The sequence below is a fragment of the Macaca thibetana genome, chromosome 3 (assembly GCF_024542745.1).
Source record: "Macaca thibetana thibetana isolate TM-01 chromosome 3, ASM2454274v1, whole genome shotgun sequence".
Lineage (NCBI taxonomy): Eukaryota > Metazoa > Chordata > Mammalia > Primates > Cercopithecidae > Macaca > Macaca thibetana.
The window spans coordinates 126,139,095-126,163,757 of NC_065580.1; the positions used below are offsets into that span (position 1 = coordinate 126,139,095).

Consider the following 24,663-nt stretch of genomic DNA (forward strand, 5'->3'; position numbering starts at 1 on the left):
TTGGTAGGATGTTGGGTGGGGAGAAAGCATTGTTGTTTGATAGGGTTGCACAGGCATCTCTCAGGGGACGGTTTAAATTTAGTAAGATCAAGAGGCTAAGAAAAACATTGGCGGACAGCTTTAACACGAAGGGGTTTTGGCTGATGCCACACTGTTTCAGAGAAAACAGTGGAAGGATTTGGAAGGTCAGGGGAATGTAGGGGTTTGCATCACATAAAGAGATGAGAGGCCGGGTGTGGTGGTTCATGCCTGTAATCTCAGCACTTTGGGAGGCTGAGGTGGGTGGATCACAAGGTCAGGAGATTGAGGCCATCCTTGTTAACACGGTGAAACCCTGTCTCTGCTAAAAATACAAAAAATTAGCCAGGCTTGGTGGCACGTGCCTATAATCCCAGCTACTTGGGAGGCCGAGGCAGGAGAATTGCTTGAACCCAGGAGGCGCTGGTTGCAGTGAGCTGAGATTACGCCATAGCACTCCAGGCTGTGCAAGAGAGCGAGATTCCGTCTAAAAAAAAAAAAAGATGAGAGTCTGCTGCTGGTATTGTCATGGATATCTTCAGTTCTCCTAGTGGCATAAGTAAACAGAGAAGAAAGACATGATAACACGGATTCTGATGATATTGGTATCTTAGGAATAAAGAATTGATTCTAATATAGCCTCATTGTTGAGATTAGTTGTATAGTCACATTGTGGGGTTAAGACCACAGTAAGGGCATAGGAGTATGGGCATGGTGGCTTATGCCTGCAACCTCAGCATTTTGGGAGACTGAGGCAGGAGGATCCCTTGATTTCAGGAGTTTGAGACCAGCCTGGCCAACATGGTAAAACCGTATCTCTAATAAAAGTACAAAAATTAGCCAGGTGTGGTGGTACACATCTGTAATCCCAGCTACTCGGGAGGCTGAGGAATGAGAATTGCTTGAACCCAGGAGGTGGAGGTTGCAGTGAGCCAAGATCCAATACTCTGCAGCACTGAAAACCAGCAGCCCCTCCTCTCTTCTGCATCTCGGGGCAGATTCAGGGGTGCCCTGGTCTAAACAGTTCCCCCTGTGCATTTCCTCTGTAGCACTTTCCATAGTGTGTCCTTAAATCTTCAGCTAATTATTTTCTCTTCTGTCTCTTCCATAGCAAAGTCATCTCCAAGACAACAGGAACCATATTTACTCTTTAATCATTGTATGGTCACTGAATATTTGCTGAACAAGTGAACAAAAAACCTGGTGGTGGGGAAATTAGACTAACTCTTAATGTCATTAGGAGGTGCAGGTAAGTTGAAGGAATAGAATGGACCTAAGAAGAGGGCTGGGTGGTGGCTCATGCCTGTAATTCCAGCACTTTGGGAGGCCGAGGTGGGTGGATGACGAGGTCAGGAGATGGAGACCATCCTGACTCACACGGTGAAACCCCTTCTCTACTAAAAAATACAAAAAATTAGCCAGGTGTGGTGGTGGGCACCTGTAGTCCCAACTACTCAGGAGGCTGAGGCAGGAGAATGGCATGAACCCGGGAGGAGGAGCTTGCAGTGAACAGAGATCGCACCACTGCACTCCAGCCTGGGTGACAGAGCAGGATTCCATCTAAAAAAAGAAAAGAATGGACCTAAGAATAATTTGCTAATCATTACACTGGTATAGTCACAGGACTATCTGCCTCCTAGGGAAGGAGCTCTCACTTTGCCACAGTTTTAAACCAGAGCTGTGTGTTCAGGCTGCTGGTCATGTGATTTCCTGCATCAAGCCAAAAGTCGGGTAAGATGAATCATCAAAGGCCTTGACAGTTCTAGAATTCAATGAAATGAAAGCATTCACATATCACTTGTGAGTGGTGTCATATCTTTGTTCTTCATGAAAAAAGTCCAATGAAATACTCATTTCCTGGTGTTACTCACAAGAGCTTGAATTCAATCATTCACCCACCACACATCCATTCATCCATCCTCCTTCATCCATCCATCCACGATCCATCTATTCATCCATCCTCCTTCAACCATCCATCCACCACTCATCCATTCATCTATCCTCCTTCATTCATTCATACTCCTTTATCCATCTATCTCTCCATTCATCTGTCCATCTATCCATCCATTAAACTATCCATCCATTCATTCATCTATTCATCCATCCATCCATTCATCCATCCAACCATCATCAAACAACATTAATACGTCACTCCTCAAAGCCATGCCAGGTCCTATGGAACCACAGATAAAACATATGTGGTCTTTGAAGAATCTGCATATTAATGGGGGAGAAATACATGCTAATAGAAATAATAACAATAATATCCAATACCTATATAGTACTTTCTATATGACAGGCACTGTTCCAAGAGTTCTACAAATATTAATTCATCTGTCTCCAGAAGAATCCTAAGAGGTAGGTACTATTATTGTTGTCAATTCATATGTGAGAAAAGTGTGCTTAGAATTTGCACTCAATTTAGAATTTGGGGTGCTATAAAAACAGCCCTGGTTTAGCCTACGCCATGTGGATGTGAAACAAATGCTTTTAAGAATGAACTTGCTGCTGTGGTGGAAGTGGCTGTTTTGAGTGACAATATCCTTTCCAGCCATCATTGTAGAGAGGAAAGAATATTGTTCTAAAATTCAAGAATCTGGATGTTAGTCTGGTTCTGCGGTTAGCTGTGTGGCTTTGAACAACTTGCTTTGCTCCTCTGGGCCTCCCTTTCCTCCTCTGTAAAAGGATCCTAGATCTGTGTGTGAGGAAGGGCAAGGGTGGTAATGACTGGATTCAGCAGAATCCCCGCATACGGTTGTATAAGGTGCGCACTGCACAATCCAGGGGCCGCCACGTACATAGGCTAAATGTGAATGGAGCCACCTGGAATTGTTCTACATGGTGACCTGTCTCTCAGGTGCCTTCTGCCTCTAATGATTTTGCGATTCACTGATGGTTTTCTTTTATCCAGATATGAAACACCATTCTTTGTTCGAAGGATGGAACCACATTTACCTCCCCAATATTTTCTAGCCTATCTGGTTTTGAGTACAACTTAATTGCACCCAGAACTGTCCATGTAAAAAACAATCTTCTCCAAACTCCTCTAGCATCTCCATTTGCTTTCAGCTTTTCCCTAGAGAACCCTCCCTGCTGTGTTGATGTCTGTGCATAGGCAGGCAAATCTGAAATTCTGTGTCTTCACAGATGGATAATTTCAAGACAGGTCCAAAGTACATTGCAGAAGAATGGGGAAGAAATCTACAAGGAAGCCATGTAAGCAGCCTTAAGCAAGAGAAAAGTAGGTGATTCTGATAATGCTACAAGTTCCAGGAACCCAAAAAGAATCAGAATGATTAAAAGTATATATTTAATCAAATTAAGTTTTTCCTATTATAAAAGTCTGATATGCTCATTATAAAAATAAAAGTTTTAACATAGTGTATTTTACCTCCTTTTGACTTTTCCTTTCTTCTTTTATTTTATTATTTTTTTTTTTTTGAGATGGAGTCTCACTCTGTTGCCCAGGCTGGAGTGCAGTGGCACAATCTTGGCTCGCTGCAACCTCCACCTCCTGGGTTCAAGCAATTCTCCTGCCTCAGCCTCCTGAGTAGCTGGGACTGCAGGTGCCCGCCACCACGTCCAGCTAATTTTTGTATTTTTAGTACAGACATTCACCATTTTGGCCAGGCTGGTCTTGAACTCCTGACCTTGTGATCCTCCCACCTTGGCCTCCCAAAGTGCTGGGATTACAGGCGTGAGCCACCATGTGCGGCATTTGTTTTTTTTATTTTATTTATTTATTTTTTTGAGACAAAGTCTTACTCTGTTGCCCAGGCTGGAGTGCAGTGGCCTGATCTCCGCTCACTGCAACCTCCACCCCCCGGGTTCAAGCTATTCTCTTGCCTCAGGCTCTGGAGTAGCTGGGATTACAGGTGCCTGCCACTGTACCTGGCAAATTTTTGTATTTTTAGTAGAGACAAGGTTTCACCATCTTGGCCAGGCTGGTCTGGAACTCCTGACCTCGTGATCCACCCGCCTCAGCCTCCCAAAGTGCTGGCATTACAGGCTTGAGCCACCACGCCCAGCCTCTTCCTTTAATGTTTTTGTTGTTGTTGTTGTTTTTGAGATGGAGTTTTGCTCTTGTTGCCTAGGCTGGAGTGCAATGGCACAATCTCAGCTCACTGCAACAACCTCCGCCTCCCAGGTTCTAGCTATTCTCCTGTCTCAGCCTCCCAAGTAGCTGGGATTACAGGCACCTGCCACCACGCCCCAGCTAATTTTTGTATTTTTAGTAGAGACAGGGTTTCAACATTTTGGCCAAGGTAGTCTTGAACTCTTGACCTCAGGTGATTCACCTGCCTCAGCCTCCCAACGTGCTGGGATTACAGGAGTGAGCCACCGTGCCCCAGCCTAATTTTACATTTTATACCCTTTTTATTTTGCTTCATTTGAATCCATTTAATGTAAGTATAATCATGCTGTAGGTAAATTTCACGAATGTTTTAGCGTTTTAAGCTTACGGCTATTTTACAAACAATTTATCTCATACTATCACAACCACTTTTTAAACATAATGTTTAGTTAAGTTTTTTTTGGCCAGGCGCGGTGGCTCATGTCTGTAATCCCAGAACTTTGGGAGGCCAACGTGGGCGGATCGCAAGGTCAGGAGATCCAGATCAGCCTGGCTAATACGGTGAAACCCCGTCTCTATTGAAAATACAAAACATTAGCCGGGCGTGGAGGCGGGCGCCTGTAGTCCCAGCTACTGGGGAGACTGAGGCAGGAGAATCACTTGAACCCGGGAGGCGGAGGTTGCAGTGAGCCAAGATGGCGCTATTGCACTCCAGCCTGGGCACAGAACAAGACTCCCTCTCAAAAAAAAGAAAAAAATAAAAGTTTTGTTTTTTGGTTTTTGGGAATTTTTTAGATTTCACTACGTAAAATGTATGTGTATATATATATTTTACAAAGTGTAACACTGGAGCCTAAAACCACTCTCTTTTGTAGAATACATATTGGCATCGAAACAGTTTAAAACAATGAAATGGCTATCTACGAAAGGCTAATTTTGATTGTTGTATTCCCCCCATACTTCATGTGTCTTCACACATAAAGAAAATTTTCAAACATTTTATATTCAGTAATTTTTTTAAAAGTGCACTGTTTTCTACTGCTATGGTCTTTACAAAGGACTTGACTTAAAATTTCAAATAAAAAAGAATTAAGGTTCTAAGATAACTCTGTGTCTTTCAAGGGCATCTTTATACAGAACAATTTGGACCAGCATGCAGGCAACTTCTTTTGTTGCTACATACCTGTATTAGGAAAATTACACCCATTTTACAGAAAAATCCCCAAACATATACTGCAATAAGCTCAAAACAACGTGAAAAAGACCAGTGTGAATGGCGCACTAAAATCGCTTTTTTTTTTTTTTTTGAGACGGAATCTCGCTCTGTCACCCAGGCAGGAGTGCAATGGCGTGATCTCGGCTCACTGCAAGCTCCGCCTCCCGAGTTCACACCATTCTCCTGCCTCAGCCTCCTGAGTAGCTGGGACTACAGGGACCCGCCACCACACCTGGCTAATTTTTTGTATTTTCGGTAGAGATGGGGTTTCACCGTGTTAGCCAGGATGGTCTCCATCTCCTGACCTCGTGATCCGCCCGCTTCGGCCTCCCAAAATGCTGGGATTACAAGCGTGAGCCACCATGCCCAGCCAAAATCACTTCTTTATAAACTAACTGGAATTCCTCATCTTAGTAAGCACAGGGAAATCCAGTCCTTAGGGCTTTGCTCTCTGGAAGAACACCTTTAAGTAATTTTTTTTTTTTTTTTTTTTGAGATGGAGTCTGGCTCTGTCGCCCAGGCTGGAGTGCAGTGGCCGGATCTCAGCTCACTGCAAGCTCCGCCTCCCGGGTTTACGCCATTCTCCTGCCTCAGCCTCCCGAGTAGCTGGGACTACAGGCGCCCGCCACCTCGCCCGGCTAGTTTTTTGTATTTTTTAGTAGAGACGGGGTTTCACCGTGTTAGCCAGGATGGTCTCGATCTCCCGACCTCGTGATCTGCCCGTCTCGGCCTCCCAAAGTGCTGGGATTACAGGCTTGAGCCACCGCGCCCGGCCTGTATTTTTAATAGAGACGGGGTTTCACCGTGGTCTCGATCTCCTCACCTCGTGATCCACCCACCTCGGCCTCCCAAAGTGCTGGGATTACAAGCGTGAGCCACCGCGCCCAGCCAAGTAATTTTTTAAAACTTTAGCATCAGGCTGCTGAAGTGCTTGACAAAACTCTTGAATTATTTCTGGAGATACTGGCAAGGAGGGAAGGTATGCTTGTTGAAGATACTGAACACATTCTGGGCCCCATTTGAGATGAATTGTTTTCAGTGTCACTGCACACTCAGATAAAGACAATACTGTTTGTGTATCTGCCAGGTCAAAGGTCTGTTTTAAAGGTGCCAGGAAACATGTGGGGACAATGTGCTTATAAACAAAATCAACAAATCCCACTGGTCCATCTTTACCTCTCCAGGGTTCTACCAACTTTGAGTGGATGATAAAACATGTTTTCTGTGCAATTGGATCTGGATATTCAAGTGCTCCTTGGATAACAGTAACCAGCACTCTTTCTACATTTTCTGCACCTTGATTTGCTATAGCTTCGCTCATCCCACTGCCTGTGACTGTTCGCAGGAAAACAAAGTAACTCCTTCGCAACATCTGCTTCTCTAAAGCAGCAGACTAGTCATTTTCTTCCGCTGGCCGGAGCAGCACTTCAAACATTGCATGAAGCAGGGGCATGAATATCTGTGGTAAAAACGGGGATACCTGTGTCTTCAATTTGGCCGTAATCTGGGTGGTAAGAGGAATGAACTCCTGGAGGTCTTTTGCTTCACAATCTTTGAGCATATGTTCTGAAGCAGATGGGATAAAGGGAAGAACTTCTTCCTCCAGGCAAATAATCATTCGATGCTTCATGGATTTTGAGGCTCTGTTCTTTGGTCCATACACATTTGGGATCAGTAAGTCTTCCTTGAGAATTGGTTTACCGTATATAATAATGATATGTCTCTCTTTGTAGTAATTTCCTTTGCTATGAGTCTACTTTAACAGATAGTATTATAGCCACCCTTGATTTTCTTTTATTATTTCCTGTATATTTCTATCCTTTTATTTTTGACCTACCTATGTCTGGATATGATGTGAGTTTCTTGTAAACATCATACAGTTGTATCACAATGTTTTTATCTACCCTACCAATGTCTACATTTTGTTGATATGTTAAGGCCCCTTTCAGTGAAAGTAATTATTGACTCATTAGTGCTTAAATATATCTTTTTTTACTGATTGTTCCCTCTGTTTTTCTTTTCTTGTCTTACTTTCCTGAGGACCACTTGAATGTTTTTTAAATATTCCATCTCAGTTAATTTGTAATGTTTTTGACTGTATTTCTTTGTATAGTGTTTTTGTTTATTTGTTTGTTTTGATGGAGTCTCACTCTGTTGCCAGGCTGGAGTGTACTGGGAGACACAGCCTGGGAGACACAGCGAGACTCCGTCTCAAAAAAAAAAAAACATTTTGTTAAAATAGATATTGGTTTAAATAATATAGTATTCTAGGTATTTGATTTAAGACTATGATTTAGCTATACATTATGTATATTTTATAAAGACACTAAACCAGCATATCCTTACTCTGCCAAAGTAGTGAAGCTAATTAAACATGTTTGATTTCTGAATAAACTGAACTAAATCCAAACTACTTCCTAAAATCACAGGACTTTAAGGACCAATAGCATCTGTGCCAGATATTTACTGTTATTACTGGGAAGACCAATTCTAACAGCAAATAACAGTCTGAGACTCCTCATACCTCAGAGCTTAGAAGCATGTTTCTCTTGAGCTACTATAGAGGGGAAGGGATTGTTGTGTAGTCCAAGTCACCATGCTGAATGTACACTGATTCCTTTATGATGACTGCTTAACTCCCCATTGCCTGTCCCAGAGAGGCTTTCCAATGGAGCTCAGTAATTCCTATACTTTACAGACAGGAAAGTTCCAGAAACTTTAAGAACAAACTCTGAAAGACCTATGAGCAAATGGTGCTGAACACTTTTTTTTTTTAAGCCATATTTCATTGTCTTAGTCAAAGCAAGATTAAGTGATTATTTAAAATTCATTTTTTAAAATTAGCAACTTCAAGTATAACAACTTTGAAACTGGAATAAGTGTTTATTTTCTATTAATAAAGATGAATTGTGACAAAAAAAAGAAAATGCATGATTAATGAGCCATGTAGAACACATGCCAGAATCCACATGCTTTCTAAGTGCGTTCCGCATAGAAGCAGGGATTGTTGGTATCCAAGATATAAGGGCCTCTGTACACAGGATTCCTCTTCTTGTTCCAGAAAAGGGGGGAGATGAAAAATGCATCTACGGCTAAAGAGGCGTGGAAAAGAGAGGTTCCTTTGAGAGAAGTATGATGTAACTGTGAAAGGAAAATAAATCTGGGGGCCCCAAATCACTAAGCTAAAGGGAAAAGTCAAGCTGGAAACTGCTTAGGGCAAACCTGCCTCCCATTCTATCCAAAGTCAGTCCTCTGCTCACTGAGATAGAAGCATATCTGATTGCCTCATTTGAAACAAAGGCTCATCAGGAATGATCCAACCACTTGTCTCTTACCTACCTATGACCCGAAAGCCTCTCCCCACTTCGAGTCGCCTGGCCTTTGCCTCCAGCCGTCCCACCTTTCTGGACTGAATTAATGTACATTTTACACATATTGATTGATGTCTCATGTCTCCCTAAAATGTGTGAAATCAAGCTGTACCCTGACCACCTTGGGCACATGTCGTCGGGACCGCCTGAGGCTGGGTCACAGGTGTGCACCCTCAACCCTGGCAAAATCAACTTTCTCAATTAACTGAGACCTGTCTCACATTTTCAAGTTCACATAACCTTCCTGCAAAAGAATTTGAATGCCTCTGTTTGACAGTTTTCATGTTTAGCAGCATAACTAACACTTCTCTTAGCACTATGAACAAGGAACTCCTTATGAAAATAGAAAGCTGACTGAGATTCTGAAGGGCTTGTTTAGTTTACAGACAAAAGCAAATACCCCATCAACACAAGATTGACAGCACCTGAAGGCCCACTGTGTGCTGCTTTGAAATCCACCTCATCTCTGGGTGATAAAGCACGCTCTGAAGAGACTCTGCAAGACCAGCTTTTCCGTAAGTGGACTGTGGGTTATTTATAGTCACTCTGCACGTGTGCTAATGAGCCATGGCCACCGGGCAGACATGATTTAACTTTCTATGATTCTTGGTTTTCTCATCTGTAAAATTACAAGGTCGGACAAGTTTAATTCTAAGAACTGTTGAACTGACCGGGCATGGTGGCTCATGCCTGAAATCCCAGCACTTCAGGAGGCTGCAAATCACGAGGTCAGGAGTTTGAGACCAACCTGACCAACATGGTGAAACCCCGTGTCTATTAAAAATACAAAAATTAGCCGGGCGTGGTGGCGTGTGCCTGCAATCCCAGCTACTCGGGAGACTGAGGCAGGAGAATCACTTGAACTCGGGAGACAGAGGTCGCAGTGAGCCGAGATTGCACCATTGCACTCCAGCCTGTGTGACAGAGCTAGACGCTGTCTCAAAAAATAAATAGATAAATAAATAAAAACTAAGAACTGTTGAACTAGAACATTCCCTGCTCTCAGGACACTGTGGTTAAAATAGTAAGTTATTTTGACTTCTTCGTAACCCTGACTGTCCTTCTTCCCCATTGATTCTCAACAGAGATTTTCTGCCTGCTCTAACTTACCCAAAACATTAGCGCAGCTGATGATCTGACACGCTGAACAATGACTAAACGGTGACTGAGAAAAGGCCACTTGCTAAATGTATGTAGGTAAGTGTTCTAACCTCTCTAGGTCTCAATGCTGGTGTATGGAAGACATACTTGATAGCAATAACTTAAGCCTGAAAATAACACTATGGTCTAAGGAAATGTGTGTTCAAAGTTCCAAGCTAAGGAATCCAGAAGTGGCCAACCTGAAGATTCACTCCTTATCTGTGAAGGACATCAGAAGCCCTGGCCCATCCCCTTGAAATGCAGGCTCTACAGGGGCTCGAGGCCCTTTGTTTTGGGTTACATACAGGTTGCTAGGTGGGGGTTGCTAAGTGAAAAAACGTTATAACCTGCATACATTTTTGTAAAAGGTAGGGAGTCTCCTGTCCAGCCTGCCACTCCTGGACTGCACCATTTGTAAGTCCTCAATAAACCCTTTTGTCACAGGACTCTTTGGGTGCCGCTTCGCCAGCTGGAAACCTCTGTGGCTGGCAGCACCTCTGCCTGAGCTTTGCTTATGACCGCTGGGTTGGCTCTGCCCACTCAGCCCAGCAGGCTGTGCTGAGCTGGCTGTGCTCGGCTCTCAATATCGGCCCAGATCCCACACTCGCTGGGAGTGAGCCAGGTGCAGAGTGGCGAGGGCTGTGTGAGCGAGCAAGCATGGGGCACAGCCATGGCACAGCCAAGTGCACCACCTGCTAAGGTGGGGTGGGCAGCTCCAGGCACCAGGACAGGCACAAGCTCTGTACAAGGCCTGTGGCTGGACCAGATGTGCCTCAAGTGGCTTCCGCCTTGGGTGCTGGCATCTGGATAAGGGGAACATGATGGTTCCTGAAAATTCAGACACCAGCAACCACAGAGGCCTAAGTGCATGTTACACCGTGTCACAGCTGTGGATTAGGGAGTCCCAAGACCTGGGACCCCAGAAGGTTTACCGCTCTTCCCTTGTAGTCCAACAAATGAGTGTGTCACCACCCACTTCTTGGCTGGCCAGCCAGGAACTTGTTACAGCCCTTTTCGCTCCTGCCACTTAGCAAGCTCTGGGTTCTTGTCCCATGACCAAGAATAAGGTTATGTGGACAACCGGAGAGAGCAAGGTGGAGAAGAGTTTTATTGAGCAACATAACAGCTCTCAACATGAGAGGGGAACCCGAAGTGTAGCCCCTTCCCCAAGGCAGGTAGTTCCAGTGTGTGGCTGAGTCTGGGGTTTTATGGGCTCACAATGGGGGAGTGCGTGCTGATTGATCCATGGGTGGGCCTGGAAAAAGCATCATTTGATTGTCTAAAAAGGCATAGAGGAAGTTCTCACTCCAGTCCTGGGCTGTAATAGCTAGGTTTTCAGGCTTTGAGCTGTCTTTGGCTTGAAGGTCGGACTTCACCAGGGACCTGCCTCTGGCTGCCTAGGAATTTGTCTTCCTCCTGCCACTTCCTCCTGTCACCTTCACTGGCTCTGGGTCTTCTCTTTGGCTTCTGGGACATGGTGCCATCTCTACTGGAGTCAACAAGGGTCCGGCGCAATAGCTGGAAATTTGCAGAAGAAAAGAAAAGTTGCTCAAGGATGGGTGATGAAACAAATAACGAGGATGAAGCTAACAAATAGCATTCAATTTCTCAAGATTATAACAGCCCAAGATTATTGAAAGGAAATCACATTTGGAGCTGTCTCTCTGGGCTAGTTTGCTGGCAGATCTGCATGGTGGACCACACTGTCACCTGTCTTTTGTGTCCTTCAGCATGATGAACTCTGCTGTACGCGTCCTGGTGCTGGATCTGCTATTACCAACAAGCTAATTGAGTTTGCTGGCCTTGAAAATGCATCCCTGTAGGTAATGTGATGATGTAATGCTGTGTTCCTGCCCTCTGGATTTCCTCCTGCCATTACGGAGGCCTTATTTATGAGAATGGAAACAAAATCAAAAACAAAAAAAAAACAGGATCGCCTTTTGATGTGACTTAAACAAGGCTGGAACAGAGCCTGAGGCTTAGCTTTCCACATGCCCCTGAGATGCCAGGACTCAAGTGAAGCAGGAAAATCCCAGAAAGCAGGTGGGGGTCCGTGAGGGTCTGGTGGACACAGGTCTGAGGAGGACAGGAACATAGGTGCAGGGAGGATGCCTGGAAGAAGGGTGAGCAAATGGCAAATGCTGGATGCACAAGCACCAGTTATGAACAGAAGGAGGACGGAGCTGGGTCAAATAATCCAGCAGACACTGAGATGAGTTTGGAGGGAAGGCAGGACCCCTCTGAAGTCTAAGGAAAAAGAGCATGACAGACTGCCCAGGGCAGGTGGTATGCCCAACACAGGACAAGCTGGAGACAGACGGGGAAGTCCATCTGGGCTGTGCAAGGGAAAGCTAGAAACTGTCACCGCTGGTCAGCTACTGGAAATTCAGTGAGCCCCTCTGTGCCAGAGGTGGGGCTGTGGAAAGCCAGGCAAGCCACCTGCCCTCATAGAACTAACCTTCTAGTGCTGTAATTAACCGATAGGGCATGAAGACAGACACACAGACCAGTGGAATAGAATCAAGTCCAGAAATAAACCCTTGTATATGTAGTCAAATGACTTAGAACCAAAAGCATTCAGTGCTGAAAGGACTCTTTTTTTTTTTTTTTTTTTTTTTTTTTTTTACTTTTTTGAGATGGAGTCTCACTCTGTCAGCTTGGCTGAAGTACAATGGCGCGATCTGGACTCACTGCAACCTCCGCCTCCTGAGTTCAAGTGTTTCTCCTGCCTCCACCTCCCAAGTAGCTGGGGTTACAAGTGCTCACCACAATGCCCGGCTATTTTTTGTATTTTTGGTAGAGACGGGGTTTCACAATGTTGGCCGCTGGTCTTGAGCTCCTGACCTCAGGTGATCTGCCTGGCTTGGCCTCCTAAAGTACTGGGATTACATGCCTGAGCCACTGTACCAGTCCTTGAGCTATACAGCTTTCTGAAAGCCGCTCAATTGTAAATTTAGGTGCTCAATTGCTATAAACTTAGGTCCCTTAATCAGTCTGCTTTTTTTTTTTTTTTTTTTTTGAGACAGGGTTTTACTCTGTCACACAGGCTGAAGTATAATGGTGCAATCATGGCTTACCACAGCCTGAAACTTCGGGGCTCCAAGGATTCTCCTGCCTTAGCCTCCTGAGTAGCTGTGGCTACAGGTGTGCACCACCACACCTGGCTATTTTTTTTTTAAATCTTTTGTAGAGATGGGGTTTTGCTATGTTGCCCAGGCTGGTCTCAAACTGCTGGCCTCAAGTGATCCTCCCAATTTGGCCTCCCAAAGTGCTGGGATTACTGGTATGAGCCACTGCACCTTGCTACTAAGGCTGCTTGAAGCGGAACAATGAAATAAAGTGGTTATTACCTGGCAGACACAGTGCGTCCGAGAAGATATTCGTGTTACTTCAGTCTCTTTTGTCAAAAAGCTTTCTGATAAAAGTCAAAATGAATTATGAATTTTCATCATGAATCCTCTCCTTCTTTCTCCCGGTGCAGTGAACAGAGCCTCTAAAGTTGCCCTTGGGGTATCTCTTATCATACCGTTTTGCTCTTCAACATTCCCACCATAATTAACTACTTTTTGTGTTGCCTTTCATTTAGAGCTACGCCCAGTGCGATGCCTGCCTCCTAGCAAATACTTCATGTCCTCAGCAGCACAATGAAGTTAGAAAAAAATGCAAAAATACTTCCTGAGTGAGTAAATGACGATGTTTTTTGTAATGCAATGCACACACAGACACACACCACTTCCAATGAAGGAAATCATTAAAATATGTTTAACCCCTTTCACATCAATATTGTCCATGTTAACTGAATCACTACTTGGCAAAATGAATATATATATATATCATTAAATTGGACTGTGAGAGCTGAGCAGAAACACGTTGCAGAAGAAAAGTCCTGGTTTGTGATGACAGGTGAAAGGAAATAGTGCTTGCCTCCTAATGGAAGAGAAATTTCCCAGGAAGGGAAAAAATAAAAGCAACCTGGAACAAAAGCAACATGAATCAATTTCATTCTGAAAGGAACACAGTGAAACAATGTTGCTAAATGAGACACAATTTCCGACAAAGATCCTCTCTGTTCTCCAAGAACTTTTATTGTGCTGTGCTTACCAAGAAGTATGTGTTTTCTTCCCAAAAAGAGACAATGTACTTTATTTTATGCGTGGTACCTCTCTTTGTCTCTTCTCCCCACTTGCTGCAATTTAAGCTGTCTATTGTAGTGCTCTATCTCTAATCAGCCCTAAATATCTGAAAAGTCCTGAGTTTGCAGGAATTAAAAAAAAAAAAAAATAGGGCCTCAGGTATGACAGCAATAGATCCTCCTGTCCCCTCGGGATGACATTCCCACACTGTGAAGACCACAGATCCTCCAGTAACAAACAGTAGCTCCTGGTTGCCTCATGTCTTTGTGTAGAGGTCACAATACCTGCAAGGGAAAGGGCATTGCTGGGAGAGCCTGGGCTACTTTTAGGAAACACAGTAGGGGAAGCTTCATGTTAAAGGCAACATTTGGGTGAGAGGGAAGGTAGAGATACAGTCCTTGAACTCAAGGATGTCATAATGGAAAGCAAAGTTTACGATGCAAAAATGACCCTTTACACTTAACCCCAAATTGCTATCAGCTACCTTTTTTTTTTTTTTTTTTTTTTTTTTTTTTTTGAGACGGAGTCTTGCTCTATTGCCCAGGCTGGAGTGCAGTGGCGCAATCTCGGCTCACTGCAAGCTCCGCCTCCCGGGTTCACGCCATTCTCCTGCCTCAGCCTCCCGAGTAGCTGGGACTACAGGCGCCCGCCACTGCGCCTGGCTAATTTTTTTCTATTTTTAGTAGAGACGGGGTTTCACCATGGTCTCGATCTCCTGACCTTGTGATCCGCCCGCCTCGGCCTCCCAAAGTGCTGGGATTACAGGCGTGAGCCACCGCGCCCGGCCTATAAGCTACTTTCTTTATTTTTGGAGACAGGGTCTCACTGTGTTCCCCAGGCTGAAGTGTGTGCAATGGCGTGATCATAGCTCACTGAAGCCTCAAACTCCTGGGCTCAAGTGATCCTCCTGCCTCAGCCTCTGAGCAGCTGGTACGTAGGCGTGTGCCACCAGGCCCAGCTAATTTTGTAAATATTTATTTTTTGTAGAGATGTTTCCCAGGCTGGTCTGGAACTCCTGGCCTCAAGTGATCCTCTCTTCTCGGCCTCTTGAAGTGCTGGGATTACAGGCGTGAGCCACCGTGCCCGACTGCTATTCAGCTACTTTCAAGCACTGTGCCCTTGCCTCCTTAAACCTCGGTTTCCTCATCTCTAAAATGGGATAACAGTAACATCAGCTGCAAAGGATTGCTGTAGGGAGCAAATCATATCATACACGCAAGGCTAGTATCACTGTGGTAAGAGCTGGAGAAATACCACTTCTTGTTGTTATTATTTGTATAGTGAGCTTTTTATACCTTAGCATTCCTTGGTGTAGTGAGTGATTAATATCTTATTTTTAATGAATGAACAATTAGAACCCAATTAAGCAAAGAGAATTGCATTACTTTTCTGATTAAAAGCCTGATACCCAAAGGATGAAATTTGAACTCTGTCGCGTGGCTTTCCATCTGGCGCCACGCTCACCCACTGGCCTCTTCCCTGTCAGTACAAGCTCTGCTGAGCCACCTGAAATTACACACACTCACTGAACATTCACCGCATTTGAACTTGACTTGTGCCTGTGGGTCCGAACATAGCATGTGCTCAGTCCTTTCCTCTATGACCAACAAATGGCAGATGGGAGTGGGTCGGAGAATTCCTATGTGACCTTCAATGCCCAACCCAGATGCCCCTTTCCCTGCGAAGCCATCCCTTGGCGCCCTCCTCTGGGTTCACACCATATATGATGCCAGTGCTTCTCAAATTGTGGTCCCTGGACCAGAAGCAGCAGCATCATCTGGGCACATATTAGGCCAGTATCACTGTAATAGAGGCTGGAGAAATACCACTTGTTGTTGTTATTATTATAGTGAGCTTTTTGTACCTTAACGTGTGTTAGAAATGCAAATTACTTGGCTCCATCGTGGACCCACTGAACCAGAAACTGCGGCTGGGACTCAGCAACCTGCGCTTTAAGGAGCCTTTCCCATGATTCTGATGCACACTCACATTAGAGAACCATAGCTCGATGCAAACTTCCACTTTACCATACCTCCTGCACTTTCAAAATCACGTGCTTAAACATATGACTCTGTCCTACAAGAGTTAGCTTTTAGCCAACTTCTTTTACCTTCTTGTGTCCTAATTTTCCTCATCTTTTAAAAGTAGGAATGATCATTTTACCTTACAAGAATGCTTAAAATTAGCATTAATAAATATAAACTGTGATCTATAATATCTCAAACACTAGTGTCCTCCAGATCCCTCCACCCTCACCTCTCAACTGTTTATTCATGATTGCCTAGTGTAATGGTCTGCATATAAAACTGCCCATTGCTTTGCCAAAGAGACCCACCCAAGAGGTATAATTCCAGGTGGAGAGTCTGCTAGGCTTTGGGATCTATCGCAAACATCAACAAAAATGACTGAACTATTACAAATGAGTGAACCATGAGTAAACTCTTCAGCATGAGGTAGAGATGGCAGGAAAGGGAAGAAAGATTTATGGCTAGCTCCTAGAGAGGATGAATCAGGCCAGGGTCAAGAAAGGATAAGTTAGAGGGATGGATATAGAACTTTGCAATCAACTTACTGTGATCGTGCCTTTGGGGTGGCTGTGTTGTATGTGAGTTTTCTCTCCGTTGCTAAATGAGTATGCATAAAGATCCCAGAAATTGCACCATTTTGCCCATGAGCCTGGTTCTATACACATGGAAGGGCCTGCATGATGGATAACTGAAGGAGGCGTGGTGGCCACAGTGACGTCACCTATGTGGCTCACGTACCAGATAAAAATGTGTCAGAGGCTCCATGCAGCTTTCCTGGCTGGAAGAGTTCTACAGATTTGGTGAACACATACTAAATGTTTTAGGAGTCAGGCAGGGCTTGCAGTCATCAGGGAAGGCTTCCCAGAAGTGAGCCATGGGTTTAAAGAGATCTGGGGTTCAGATTGGCAGACAGCGTTCAATGAATATTTCAGCCAAGGGAATAGCTGAGCACCCCCCACTAAGTGCTCTCATAAAACACCATTTGTTTATCTCATAGCACTTTTCACAATTTGTAATTATTGTTCATTTATTTAGGGTTGGTTTCATCCTTCTCCTATACATGCTAGTTGGGCAAGGGCCACATCCAACCTTTTTTTTTAAAATTATTTTATCCTGAGCATCTTAGAACTGGACCTAGTATGGGGTAGGTTCTCAATATATGTTTTTAATGTTCATCTCAATGGACACTGTTTAAATGAATGAATGAGTCAGGCCAGCTGACCAGGTAAGGCAGTGCCTAGTTCCAGAAGGCTCTGACATCTTTGCTGGAAAATCTGCTCTTAATATCATAGTCAGTAGACAATTGTGAGCTCCTGGAAAACAAAAATTATTGGCCGGGCATAGTGGCTCATGCCTATAATCCCAGCACTTTGGGAGGCTGAGGCAGGTGGATCACTTGAGGTCAGGAGTTCAAGACCAGCCTGTCCAACAGGGTGAAACCTTGTCTCTACTGAAAAATACAAAAATTAGCCAGGAATGGTGGTGGGCGCCTGGAATCCCAGCTATTCGGTAGGCTGAGGCAGCAGAATCGCTTGAACCCAGGAGGGAGAGGTTGCAGTGAGCTGGGGTTGTGCCACTGCACTCTAGCCTGGGCAACAGAGTAAGACAATGTCTCAAACAAACAAACAAACCAACCAAGATTTCCCAATAATCATTAATTCAGTGAATTTATTCAGTAGTAGACTGTGCCAGACACCATACAAAGTTTAATCAGAGAGCACCCCTCCATTAAAGGAGACCAGACTCTGAATGTGGGCAGGGATTGGCTGTGTACATGAGCAGCAATAACACAGAACAGGAAGGATGCCTGCTGCATGGGAGAGGTAGGAGTTCAGTGTGGAGAGATGGAAGGACAGAGAGCTTCAAGTCTGTCTAGAGACAGCTTGTTGATGTGGAGCTGGGGAGACCGGGAGAGAGACCGGGAGAGAGCAGGTGGTTGAGTTTGGCTACACCCTCTTTGCCTCCCCCACAATGTTTAGCATACTGCATTGCACACTGCTGGCATTTAATGACAGTAATGTCTGTTGCATTATTACTTACTTCCTTGATCAAGGACGTGACAGAAGGCAACTGCGAATATTTTAAATGCAACTTTATCCAAACTGGAACTTGTTTTTTTTCACCAACCAAATTAACATTCAATTTAAAACAGGTCCTAAAGGTTCATCCATCAAAGGGGGATAGAAAGGATGATTTTTGTGTGTGCGGAGTATTGAGTCATTTATCATTGCCTGAGAATTTGTAAGAGTTATGCAAGTAGGCAAAGATGACCCATGTATGGCTCACATTGTGTCAAGGGCTTCATCCTAAAAGCAGCCTTTGGACAGTTTTAAAACTGGGGCATTTGGTCAGAACCTGCGTTTTAGGAAGATCACCTGTATGGTTTTCTTTGTTTTGTTTTTGAGATGGAGTCTCACTCTGTCACCCAGACTGGAGTACAGTGGCACAATCTTGGCTCACTGCAACCTCCACCTCCCAAGTTCAAGCGTTTCTTCTGCCTCAGCCTCCTGAGTAGCTGGGATTATAGGTGTGCGCCAACATGCCTGGCTAATTTTTTGTATTTTTAGTAGAGACAGTGTTTCACTATATTGGCCAGGCTGGCCCTAAACGTTTGACCTCGTGATCCACCCGCCTCAGCCTCCCAAAGTGCTGGGATCACAAGCATGAGCCACCATGCCCGGCCTCACTTGCAAGGTTTTTGAGGGATGGGTTGGTGGTAGGAATGGCTAGTCTTCCTCGCTGCTCCAATAGTAACTACACTTCTCCCCCCTCTCTCATTGCAAGCCTCTTATGGAATAGGATTGTAATTATTGGCTCATGTGTCCTTCCTCCCACCAGAGAGAAGGGCAAGTTTTTGAGGTCATGGAGTGGGGCCTTATTCTTAGCAATCTCTCAGTATTGTATTAGCTAGCAAATTGTCAGGAGGGAAAACAAATGACAAACAATTTCAGTAATTCTGGCAATAAATGAGGCTAGCCTGATCTAAGGTAACATTTGTAAAACATGGAGGGCAGGCACAGTGGCTCACGCCTGTAATCCCGGCACTTTGGGAGGCCATGGTGGGAGGCTCACAAGGTCAGGAGATCGAGACCATCCTGGCCAACATGGTGAATCCTTGTCTCCACTAAAACTACAAAAATTAGCTGGGCATGGTGGCACATGCCTGTAATCCCAGCTACTCGGGAGGCTGAGGCAGGAGAATTGCTTGAACCAGGGAGTCAAAAGTTGCAGTGAGCTGAGATCATGCCACAGCGCTCCAGCCTGGCGACAGAACAAGACTCTGTCTCAAAAAAAAGAATGGAATGTGGGCATCAGATGTCTGCTATGCTTTAGCTGGAAGATATACAGGACTTTGTCACAGATGGTGGGGGTGAAGGAGGAGGAGGCAGGGATTTGAATGACTTAGGTAGAGAATGATGGGTGGCTCTTTGGGACAGGGCACAGAGGAGGAGAAACACATTTAGAGAAGCATAGCATAGGTTCAGTTTGGGACATGTTGTATTTAACAAACCAATGGATCTTTGAAGCAGAGATGTCTAAAATGGGTTGGATTTGCATGTATAAGGTTCAGAAACAAAGTTGAGCTAAGGAATTCGATGACTCCAAAAATCAATAGAGTGATAAAGACAGAGAAAGACATGAAGTCAGTCACCTGCTGTACAATATTTGGTATTATCTAATTTTTGCCAACTGGGCCATTATAAGACAGCACCTCAATGCTGTTCTACTTTTCATTTATGTATTTATCTATATTCTTTTTTGCCTACCAGAGCTCCTTCTTCCGTGAATTGCCTTGAAATATCTTTGGCCTATTGTTCTTTTTTTTTTTTTTTTTGTCCTTTTTGTCATTGGAGGATTTCTTTGTGTACTCTAGAAATTATTCCCTTGACTGTTTTAGGCACTGGGAATATCTTCCCACACTCTGAGGTCTATTTAATTTGTATTTGCAGTTTCTAGCTTATGCCAGGGGAAGTAATGCATTAACTGAGCCCCAGAAATACAGTGGAAGAAGCATATTTCAGAGTAAGGTAAGGTTGGAGAGTAGACATATTGATTGAAGAGTGTAGGAATTTGACAGGCAAAGCCAAATATGTACCAACTGATGGGAATGGCATGTTTTTACGGGCTGTAATGTGGTTTGGATGTGTGTTCCCACCCAAATCTCATGTTCAATTGTAATTCCCCGTGTTGGATGTGGGGCATGGTAGGAGGTGATTGAGTCATGGGGGTGGATTTCTCATGAATGGTTTAACACTAAACTTGGTGCTGTTCTCATGATCATGAGTTATTTTGAGATCTGGTGGTTTAAAAGTGTGTAGCACCGCCCCCACCCTCCTCCCCCGCTCTTGCTCCTTCTCCAGCCATGTGAAGTGCCTGCATCCCCCTTTGCTTCCCGCCATTATTGAAAGCTCCCTCAAACCTTCCCAAAAGCAGATTCCTCCATGCTTCCTATACCTCCTGCAGAACCAGGAGCTCTTCTTTATAAATTACCCAGTCTCAGGTATTTCTTTATAGCAAAGCGAGAATAGCCTAACACAGGGCACAGTTACAGAAAAGCCCAGGTGTGGGGGTGTGATAGGGTGGAGAGCCGCAGGAAGAGTGAGCACGAATGAGACGTTCATGTTGACAGAAAGCCAGGGGAGAGGGATAGGGGGAGCTTGAACCACAGTCTATAAAGAGCAGCAGATGTCAGTCTAAACATCTCGGGGTGGTGGAAGTTAAGCAGAGGAGAGACCTGGCCAGAGATTTCCTTTAGTAAGCTTAGCCTGGAAGTGGCATGGAAGGCGCTCAGAACAGGGGAGACTAGAATTGGGATGCCAATTTAGGGAACCTGGCAACAGGGTAGGGTGGTGAGTTTTATGTGTCAACCTGGTTAGGCTGTGGTACCCACTTATGGAATCAAACACTAATCTAGGTGTTTCTGTGAAGGTGTCTTGTGGATGTGATTAACAGCTCCAATCCGTTGACTACTTCTTACTTTTGAGACGGAGTCTTGCTCTGTTGCCCAGGCTGGAGTGCAGTGGCATGATCTCGGCTCACTGCAACCTCCGCCTCCCAGGTTCAAGCGATTCTCCTGCCCCAGGTGATCCGCCCGCCTCGGTCTCCCAAAGTGCTGGGATTACAGGTGTGAGCCACCACACCGGAACAATCCATAGACTTTAAAGTAGCTTTAAGTGAAGGGGGCTTAAGTAAAGTCTGTGAAATGGGTGGATTCCTCTTCCCACCCATGGATTCTTCTTTCAGTTGAAGGCCTGAAGAGTAAAACTGAGGGCCAGGCACAGTAGCTCACACCTATAATCCCAGCACTTTGGGAGGCCAAAGCAGGCAGATTACCAGAGGTCAGCAGTTCAAGACCAGCCTGGCCAACATGGCAAAACACCATCTCTACTAAAAATACAAAAATTAGCTGGGTGTGGTGGCGGGCACCTGTAATCCCAGCTACTCAGGAGGCTGAGACAAAAGAATCACTTGAACCAGGGAGGCGGAGGTCGCAGTAAGCTGAGATCGTGTCATTGTACTCCAGCCCGGGCAACAAGAGTGAAACTCCATCTCTGAGGTTTTCTGGAGAAGAACAAACTCTACCTCAAGACTGTGACAGACTAATTCTGCCCCAGTTTCCAGCCTGCCCTTATACATTTTGGACTTACCAGTCCCTACAATCATAAAAGCCAATTTCTTCAACTCTCTTTCTCTCTCTCTCATAACACTCATCCCTAGGGGAGAGAGAAAAGATAAATAAATCCTATCAGTTCTCTTTCTCTGGAGAACTGATTGACACAGGAGGTAGGTTATTGGCCTTTGAAGCTTTCTGTTGTTGCACGCCATCAACTGGAAATTAAATTTTAAAAGACACACACAATTCAATATATGTATATTTTTATTTAGAAATTATTTACATGTACCCAAGTACTAATATGTTGTATATATTACAAAACAGGAAAATAGAAGAATTTTAAAGAATGAACTACGGGTCGGGCATGGTGGCTCACGCCTGTAACCCCAACACTTTGGGAGGCTGAGGCGGGCTTGTCTCAAACTCCTGACCTCTTGATCTGCCTGCCTTGACCTCCCAAAGTGCTGGGATTACAGGCATGAACCACCATGCCCGGCCTCACCTGCATAGTTTTTGAGGGATGGGTTGGTGGTAGAATTGGCTAGTCTTCCTCCATGATCCCATAGTAACTATGCTTCTCCCCTCTCTCATTGCAAGCCTCTCATGGGATAGGATTGTAATTATTTGCTCATGTGTTCTTCCCTCCCACCAGAGAGAAGGGTAAGTTTTTTGAGGTCATGGAGTGGGCCTTATACTTAGAAATCTCTCAGTAGTATATTAGCTAGCAAAATTGTCAGGAGGGAAAACAAATGACAAACAATTTCAGTGATTCAGGCAAGAAATGAGGCTGACCTGAGGCAAGGTAACATTTGTGAAAAATGGAAGCCAGGCACAGTGGCTCACTCCTGTAATCCCAGCACTTGGGGAGACCATGGCGGGAGGATCACGAGGTCAGGAGATCGAGACCATCCTGGCCAACATGGTGAAACCCTGTCTCTACTAAAACTACAAAAATTAGCTGGGCGTGGTGGCATGTGCCTGTAATCCCAGCTACTCGGGAGGCTGAGGCAGGAGAACTGCTTGAACCAGAGAGTCGAAGGTTGCAGTGAGCCGAGACTGAGCCACAGCACTCCGCATGGTGACACAGCGAGACTCTGTCTCAAAAAAAAAAAAGGAATGGAACGTGGGGAACAGTTGTCTCAAAATATACGGGACTTTGACACAGACAGTGGGGTGATAAAGGAGGAGGAGGAGTCAGGGATTTGAATGACTTAGGTAGAGAATGATGGGTGGCTCTTTGGGACAGGGCACAGAGGAGGAGAAACACGTTTAGAGAAGCTGAGGCACGAGGATCACTTGAGTCCAGGAGATTGAGACTGCAGTGAGCTATAGTTGTGCCACTGCACTCCAGCCTGGGCAACAGAGCAAGACTCAGTCTCAAAAAAAAAAAAAAAAAAAAAAAGAATTATCAAGATACTCAATTGTGGATACCATCTCAGGCCAGTCAGGATGGAATTATTGAAAAGAAACAACAGATGCTGGTGAGGCTGTGGAGAAATAGCAATGCTTTTACACTGTTGATGGGAATGTAAATTAGTTCAACCATTGTGGAAGATAGTGTGGCGATTCCTCAAAGACCTAGAACCAGAAATACCATTTGATCCAGCAATCCCATTACTGGGTATATTCCCAAAGAAACAGAAATCATTCTATTATAAAGATACATGCACACGTATGTTCATTGCAGCACTCTTCACAATGGTAAAGACATGGAATCAACCCAAATGCCCATCAATGATAGACTGGATAAAGAAAATGTGGTACATATGCACCACGGAATACTACACAGCCATAAAAAGGAATGAGATCATGTCCTTTGCAGAGATATGGATGGAGCTAAGCCATTATCCTCAGCAAGGAACAGAAAACCAAACACCGCATTTCTCACTTTTATGTGGGAGCTCAACAATGAGAACACATGGACACGGGGAGGGGAACACCACACACTGGGGCCTGTTGGAGGGGCAGGGGAGGGAGAGCACCAGATAGACAGCTAATGCATGCGGGGCTTAATACCTATGGTTCCATAGGTGCAGCAAACCACCATGGCACATATTTAACCTGCATGTTCTGCACATGTATCCCAGAACGTAAAATAAATAAAAAAGAAAAAAAAAGATGCTCAGTTGTGGAATGACCTGGTTCTTAATAACATGCAATCCAGAGCAAAGCCTTGCTTCCTTGTGCTATTTTCCAAAGCATACAACACCAGCATGAATCCTAAATACATCCTTACTGAGGTGCCCTAGGGTTTTCCATGATCTGTGTGCTCTTCTTGCATCGCATCACTTTGTTCAGCTGTCAGTGTGTTCCTGGTGGTCTTGGAGGGGCAGGGCCAGCTTCATGTGTGTGGACCTGTGCAATCCACAGAGTCCTGGGCTTAGAAGCATTAATCCCTTGACCAGATTAATGCTTGGCTGCTGCCATATTGAATTCTTTTAAATATTTTAGAGACAAGGTCTCTTTCTCTGTTCCCCAGGCTAAACTGCAGTGGCGTGATCACAGCTCACTGCAGACTCAAGCTCCTGAGCTCAAGCGATCCTCCTGCCTCAGCCTCCTGAGTAGTTGGGACTACAGGTGCGGCCACCATGCCCAGTTAATTAAAATAATTTCTTTTTAGAGGTGGGGGTCTTGCTATGTTGCCCAGGCTGGTCTTGAACTCCCGGGTCGAGGCCACCATGCCCGGCTTGAAATTCTTAATAATTTTTGTACAGGGGGCTCCCTGTGTTCGTTTTTCACTGGGCCCCAGAAGTTCCACAGGGAGTTCTGCTGAAGGGCAGGGCCAGTGGGTAACGTCAGGGTCATCGTGGAAGAGGATGTGAGAAGTGGGTGAATTCCGGACTTTTTGGCTAGGATCCGTAAGACTGGCTGATATTTGGGATTTGGGTGGGAGAAAGCAGGGAAGAGAGAGGAATCACTCCTGCATGTGGGCTGGGACTTGCGCAATGAGCGCCCTTTATCCAGATGGGAAACATTGGGTAAACAAGTCAAGCAGATTTTGGAGTGGGCAGGTGGGGTCAAGAATCTGTTTGGTGAAAATAAGCTTCCTACCAAATATTATAAAATAAG

General features: G+C 44.8%; 1 pseudogene; it reads right to left on the bottom strand.

The window, feature by feature from the left end:
• Window positions 1-5,745: 5,745 nt before the first annotated feature.
• Window positions 5,746-6,939, bottom strand: LOC126950897 (exportin-T-like; annotated as a pseudogene).
• Window positions 6,940-24,663: the final 17,724 nt, after the last annotated feature.